This window comes from Parasteatoda tepidariorum, chromosome 2 (genome assembly GCF_982258835.1).
Source record: "Parasteatoda tepidariorum strain Cologne lab strain chromosome 2, Ptep-v5.0, whole genome shotgun sequence".
Taxonomy (NCBI): Eukaryota; Metazoa; Arthropoda; class Arachnida; order Araneae; family Theridiidae; genus Parasteatoda; species Parasteatoda tepidariorum.
In genome coordinates, this window is record NC_141756.1 from 72,389,876 (window position 1) to 72,397,554 (window position 7,679).

The window sequence follows — 7,679 nt, forward strand, 5'->3', positions numbered from 1 at the left end:
GTCTAACAATTCGAGGTTTTAAGGTTTTATTCTCCCAGAAACTCAAATGCAGGTAAGAGCAGTGCGGGGGGGGGTCAGAGGAAATCGGCCCCTTGCCCATTGATTGTCCCAATAATCGTGAAAAAGCCACTGTATTCCAAAGAAATATAATTATATTCTTAAAAAATTAGTTTTTAAAATCGAGAAATTAGTTTTAAAAAAATAGAGAAAATGCCAATTGTTAAAGATCGATTCCAAGTCTTGGGCTCTTCTCCGTTCCCTCTCCTCCTCTTTGCAGTTGTATAGGAATGCTCTACGATATTTTTTCTTTCCTTAATATTCTTCGTTTTTAATTAATAAAAATACTTTTTATAGTTTCCATGATGCTATCTTTTAGAGTTATGTTTAATGTAGTTACAGTTTCATATAGTTTCCCCAACTTGAAAGATTTTAATCTATATGAAAATCAAGACCAAAACTAACGTACTTCCTTCTTCTATGACTCTCCACACGCTAATGGTGAAGGCATGCAAAGTGTTGCCATGCTTAAAGAGTTCTATCCTAAGCCACCTGTAGCATACTTCGATCGTCAATACAGTTAGTTTAGTACAATTTTAATGCATTTTTCTTTGTCGCAAGTAAATCAAAATTTCACTTCTTCTCTTTAGAATTTTTAAATCTTGTTATTTATTATTATTGCTATTTATTATTATCGTTATTTATTATTAATTATTTATTATTAATCTTGTTATTAAATTTTTAGATCTTGTTATCATATAAGGAGAGCCATTCTGTGAGAAGTCAGATATTACGATACCGTTAATCAGTCGTAATGAAACATTTAGAGTACAGAAATTATTTGTTTAAAACGAGTTAAAAATTATTAACTTTCCACTTTAGCACCTGAAACTATTTTGAGGCAAATGGATTCTTCTGTTGAAATTAAATTAAATTAATTTTAATTTAATTAATTTTAATTTAATTAGTTTTAATTTAAATTAACAAAATTATACGAAAAAGGACAAAAGGGAAGATGTTGTTTTTATGTCAGATATCAATTTAGAAAGTGAACATCATTTCACCTTATTTTCTTCTTTAAATATTAATCCTTTATCCTTAACTACTGTCTCAGTTATCTTCTTATGCTATGTTAAACGTGAACTGTATTATATAGTATAGCTAAGCTGATAAAACGGCGCTATGAAATAAGTCTGGTGCAGAAAGAACAAGAATTACGATGGCCATACCACAGTGGCGTTCCATATCGGTGCCTGCTTTTAGTTGGTTGTCTAAAGAATGCAAAGCCAAGAATACTCAATTTGGCAATGCATTTGGTTATAAGAATGAACGATTTGAGTAATACAATGAAATACCTTACAAAGATTTCTTTTTTTAACTTACAATTTTATTTAAAACTATTATTTTTAATTTGAATTCTGTATTTATATAACTTTGATTGTTGGCTAATGATGCATCTCGAAGTCTGAGAAGAATTTCGGTTCATACTAGCGTATACAAGGAAAGTCTTCATTGAAAACGTGAAAAAAGTTGAAAATCAAAGTATTCAAAATACTTCATTTCTCCTTTGACTCAGAAGTATTTCCGTATCGTGTCAAAGTTCTCTTGTTTATCATTACTCCATCACCATCTGAATGTTTTACGTGAGAACAAAGCAGCTGATATCGAACAAGGCTGTTCACGTTTCTTATCAAAGAGAGTGAAAAAAGAAAGCGAATAAAAATTATTTATGTTTTACGATAATGTTGATTTGAGAACTAGTTTAAATTGCATTGAATTTTATAATCAGGCATCAACTGTATACTTTACATTTAATGGGAAAAACGGAGGATTAATTTTAGTCAACACTAAAAATAGCTTGATGTGTGAAAAAAATCCTGGGAATTTGTTAAAAAAAAGGGAACAAATTAGGAAACTTTAGGGAAATAACGAGGAATTCTGGTGAAATTTCATTTACATAGTAACAAAATCTTTGATTCGTTATATTAATGATTAGTTGCAACTTTTCCCGGTGGCAAGATTGCCAAACATGAAGCGTGCAGCACTAGTTGCTTAATTTTAGACTGTTTAACTCCCTATTCAATTGAATTTTTCAAATTTTTTCTTAAATTTCATAACCGTTGTTGAACAGCCGGTTAGTGCTAGCCGGGAACGAAAATCGTATCTACCATACATAGATGGGATTTGAACCCAGTTCACCTCATTGGAAGGCGAACGCTGTATCCTCTGAGCCACCACGACATAGATTGTACAATTGCAGAATGATAGGGAATTTATCGTATTTCCTACACCGTTGTTTCTTTTTCCTCTAGGTAAAAAGACGTTGACCGGTATTCATAATACTTTTTTTTTAAAAGCGTCAGTTACCTGATAAACAATTGTCCCGTATTCAATACACTGATGTTATCTTTTAAGTTACAGGCCATTGCCCGGTATTCCTTATACTGATTTTATAAGGTTTCGGACCACTGTCTTGCATTCACCAAACTGATATTGTTTCTAATCTAAATTGTGTGAAATTCTTAGTTATCTCTAATAGGGAAAAAAAGTTATTCCCACGTTTCATCGATTGAAGAAAAATAAATTACTGCTCTTAAATAAATTACGGTTAATGTACGGTTTTTGTTTTGCAGTCTTTCTCAATTCGTGTAAAGCGGCTAATTGTCACAATGAAATAAAGTCACATAAATTGAAGTATAAATTCCTAATCCTCAAGTGTGTTATATAAAAAGGAAGTTAGTAATTAAAATAATATATTATACAATAAATTTATAAGATTGATGGAAAAAAAATTTTTTTTTTGGGGTGGGGGGAACTTTTTTAAGAATTCCTGAAAAAAGTAACGATTTCTTTAGATATTTTCTTTACAAATGCTTTTGTATTTTTTCCCGAAAAAAATTACGAAATTTAAGCTAAAAGGGCAGCATTTGAGAAGTAACGAGCTACAGGTAAAAATAGCGCCATGTATGGTCACAAGGACTATAATAACTGTACGCATAGAAATGTATTTCGGCTATCTGCAGTAACAAATATATAGAATATATATTTTTTATAATCGTTTTATTGGATTTTTTTTTATTTCAATGATTATTTATTCTATTAATATTCATTTAGTTAGTACAATTGAAATGAATATATATATATATATATATATATATATATATATGAGTTATGAAAATATATTGTGCGTATGTGGTATATGAGTGAAAAAAGCATGAAGCGCTGTGACCGATGGCGGAATGTGAAAATAACAACACACCGAGTAATAGTTTTTTAATTTATTGTAGCTTTTTTTTATAAATTATATGTACAACGAATTAGTCAACAATATTAATCTGTAAGTGCAATGGAGTGTACAATATTTTTTGCCATTCCTTCTTTAGCTAACACAAATAAACTGGATGGTTTGTCCGCTCGAGAGCATGCCACGTATAATTGTCCGTGTGAAAAACATGGTGTGCTCAAATCTAAGACACAGACATTGTTTGGCCTTATCATTGCAAATGCCAATCTAATGGAGAACTGAATGTGTTTCAATTGAATTGGAACATCTGTGGGTATAATAGGGATTCGTGGAAGTAATATACTTTAACCCCGTAATCTGTCATTTAAAATAATGGCTGCGATAACATTGTTCATTAATTTTTTTACGACTAATCGCGTGCCTTTGCATAGCCGTAATGGGTTTAAATTACGAAACAAAATAACCGGAGATCCAACTTTGAGTACTAAATTATGCTGTGGTATGATTGGTAAATCCAAAGAGTTTAAAAACTCTGTTGGGAAATTTGCAGCTTCAATGCGATCGCAAACTGCATCAACGGATTTGTATGTCACCAAGTTACCTGGCAATAGCTGTTGTATCTTCAGATTCAATTCGTTGACTCCCACATTTTTTGCTGTTAAAATCACCCTTTCTGCCAGCCACTTATGATGAATGTATTTCCTGTGTACTTCGGGAAATATTAGGTTAATGAGAGCATCTTGTGAATCAATGATTGTGCAGAAATAGTCCGGTAATTTAATGCATCCAGTCTCATCCTTAGCAACTTTCCATCACCGATATCTAACAATTGTTTTGAGATGGATCTTGAAGCATTTAGACGCGAATATTTACTCTTAGTTCAAATTTTTCAACATTACGCCACGGTAGAGGCGATTTCAAGCAAGCATGGATCTCATCAGCGTACGTTGAACGCAGAATGATGGGAAATGCTTGTCTGAAATCACCTGAAAGGAGTAAAATAGTGCCGCTAAATAATTTGTCATTGTTTTTTATATCTTTCAATGTCCTGTCCAACGCTTCAAGTGAATGTCTGTGTGCCATAGTGATAGATCCCAGATGATAATTTTACAGTGTTACAACACTGTGGCCATAGACGATTGTTTTTTTAGGTTGCACACTGCATCTGGGTTGTTTTGAATATTTAGTGGCAGCTTAAATACTGAATGAGTTGTTCTGCCTCCATCCAATAAAGTTGCCGCAATGCCAGATGATGCAACGGTCAACGTGATGCCATTATTTGATCGTATTTCAGCGAGAATCAGCGAAATAATAAATGTTTTGCCAGTTCCACCCAGTGCATCCAAAAAAAATCCACCTTATCCTGCCGAAACTGCGAGCATAATACGGTCATAAATATTCCTTCGTTCCTCATTCATTAGTGGAACATTGCGAGTAACAATCGCTGCCATTTCTATCGTATTGTATTGAAGTATACGATTCATGTCAGTGTTTACTAAATCAGATGCACTTCGATTTGGCGAAGGCATACTGAAATGACTGAGTGGCAAGTTGGCAATAATAATGCAAAGATCATCAATAGCAATCAGTGCTTTATTGTACATAGCATCGCTGAATGCTGTCGTTAGATCGTTGCAATGCGTGCGATGTTGATACCGTATATCATCAGTCATCGAATATTTGTGATTATCCCATAACGTTTCTGTACGGGTCGGGAATCATGTAGTTAATACTATAGCAAATAATAGACGAATTTGCTTTGCAGTACAGTTCAATGCTGCTTCAGCAAGCATATATTTCCACTGGTTGCCGTCTTCCAGCCAGCCGAGTGCAAGGCATGCATCTTTATATGTTGGTTGCTGATGTCCATCGACTTTACGTATATCTTGAAATGACAATGAGCCGGTGACATTAACCAACAACAGTCGAAAATAAAAACACTCAGTCTGCCTTGGAGTGACTGTAAATATTCTCCCCAAGGCGTTTGATTTGAATAATATCGAGACATGCATCAACTGGTGTGCCTTGCTTGCGGGATGTTCATTTTTTTTGTTTGAGCCCATGTGAAATAGTGTGGTACTTCTGAGTAGAGTAATGTCCGTGCAAATGCACCAAAAGCATCCGCACGATTACATAATTCAAAAAATTCGGTGAGTGTAGTTTTTGGTGGAATTATAGCTCGGTCAATCGCTGTCTCGTTCGTGAAACATACGCGCTGACCGTTTTCAAGATAGAAGGCAAAAAGAATAACGGTTGGATCCCGTTCATGAATTGGGAAACCAAAGATACGCCAAACAGCTTCATTGGAGCTGATGTACCGGCCAATTTGGTACAGCGTTATTTCTTCGTTGTTATTCACTGGAAAAGCAATTACATTGGTATTTTCAACTCGTAGTACTGTCATATCACTGCCTTTATTCACATACTTGCAAATATATTTGATGCTCTTCTTTTAAGGGTGAGCATAAGTATTAGCGTTTAATATGACTTGTTGCAACGTACGTGAATACCGTTTCTGATTTATCATGTTTCTATGTCTAGTTTGGATCCGAATACGATTAAATAAAGATATATTTAAAGTGTACGTTAAATTTGTCCAAAAAATGAAAAAAAATTAGTTATAAACCTATTCTCAGACCTACTGAATATACATATAAAATTTCATCAAAATCGGCCGGGCCGTTTCGGAGGAATTTAACCACTAAAACTGTGACAAGAGATTTAAATATATATATATATATATATATATATATATATATATATATATATATATATATATATATATATATATATATATATATATATATATATATATATATATATATATATATATATATATATACATATATATATATATATATATATATATTATATATATATATATTATATATATATATATATATAAAAGAAAGTCGTGTTAGTTACTTCACTTATAACTCAAGAACGGCTGAACCGATTTAGCTGAAAATTGGCAGGGAGGTAGTTTAGAGCCTGGAGAAGGACATAGGATACTTTTTATCCCGTGCGATAAACCGTTCCAGCGATATCATTGAAAGTCGAAATGGAATTTTCTGATTGGTTAAAAGCTAGCCATTGTTTTAAATTTTGCTATAAACGATTCAATTTTCAAATATCTTGAAGATAACAACAGTGATATTTTCTATCTTATAACTCTATTCATTTAGAAAAGTAAATTAAAGTAAATTGCATATACTTTAATTTTTAATTCGCGCTTTTCTTTATGTCAGGTGAGCACAAGCAAGTAAAATCAACGAGAATAGATTTCTTAATTGTTGGTCGTATCACGGATTCAGTACTGTGAAAACTGTTTAATAAATATAAAGACAAAAGCAAATTTCATTCAAATTGCACGTTTTCAGAAATATTTATATTTAGTACGTAATTTTAGGTTAGCAAAATTAAATATACTTTTCGAAGATTTCAGTGCTGTGACAGTTGTCATTTGAAAACTATTAGTTTGTTTGTTTATTTATGCAAAGTTTTCGAATTCATCCATTTTATTTCTTTCATTTATAAAATTGATTTTTGTTTTAAATCTTATAATTTTCATATTTCTTATTCATCTCATTTTTATTGCTCTTTTTATTATTTAAAATATGTATGTGATATTTCGATTTAGCAAATTTGCGACCACTGCCAACTTTTACATTTCTTTTTCGTTGTCAGAAAGAATATTTGCAAAAATATGCCGCCTAAGCAAATCGCTCTTAGTCGGTCGACATCTCAACCTCGCAAAAAGAGAACTACCCGTGTTTCAGAAACATCGGAGCAACGGGAAAAAGACTTGAAACTAATCGAGAACAGAATGCTTTTGCCCGTTCCTTAGAAACGTCTGAGCAACAGGAAAGAAGACTGTCAACAAATCAACTACGAACTACACAAGCCCGTTCGTCGGAAACATCAGAGCAACGGGAAGCAAGAATGAAAACCGACCGAGAACGCATTTCGCTATTCAGACGCTGCCAATACTCTGATTTGAATTTCAGTGCATTTCACTATGATCCGACAACAAACTATAGTCTTCCCCCAAGTGTCATCATCGGAGAAATATATCAATTATGTATGTTTTGTAATGCTCTCAAATTTAAAAATGAAACAGCTGAAATTTGCTGTTCTAGAAGCATACAGAAACTACAAGATTTTACGTCGCCTGCCGAGACATTATCAACCTTCGTACACTCTAAAAACTGTACCGCTGATTTCAGAGGCACATTTGGATCGTTTGTGCCTCTGAATTTTAAGGGCACAACGTGCCTTTAAAAATGAAAGGCACAATGTACCTCTGATTTCAGAGGCACATTTGGATCGTTTGTGCCTCTGAATTTTAAGGGCACAACGTGCCTTTTGAAAATGAAAGGCACAATGTACCTCTGATTTCAGAGGTACATTTGGATCGTTTGTGCCTCTGAATTTTAAG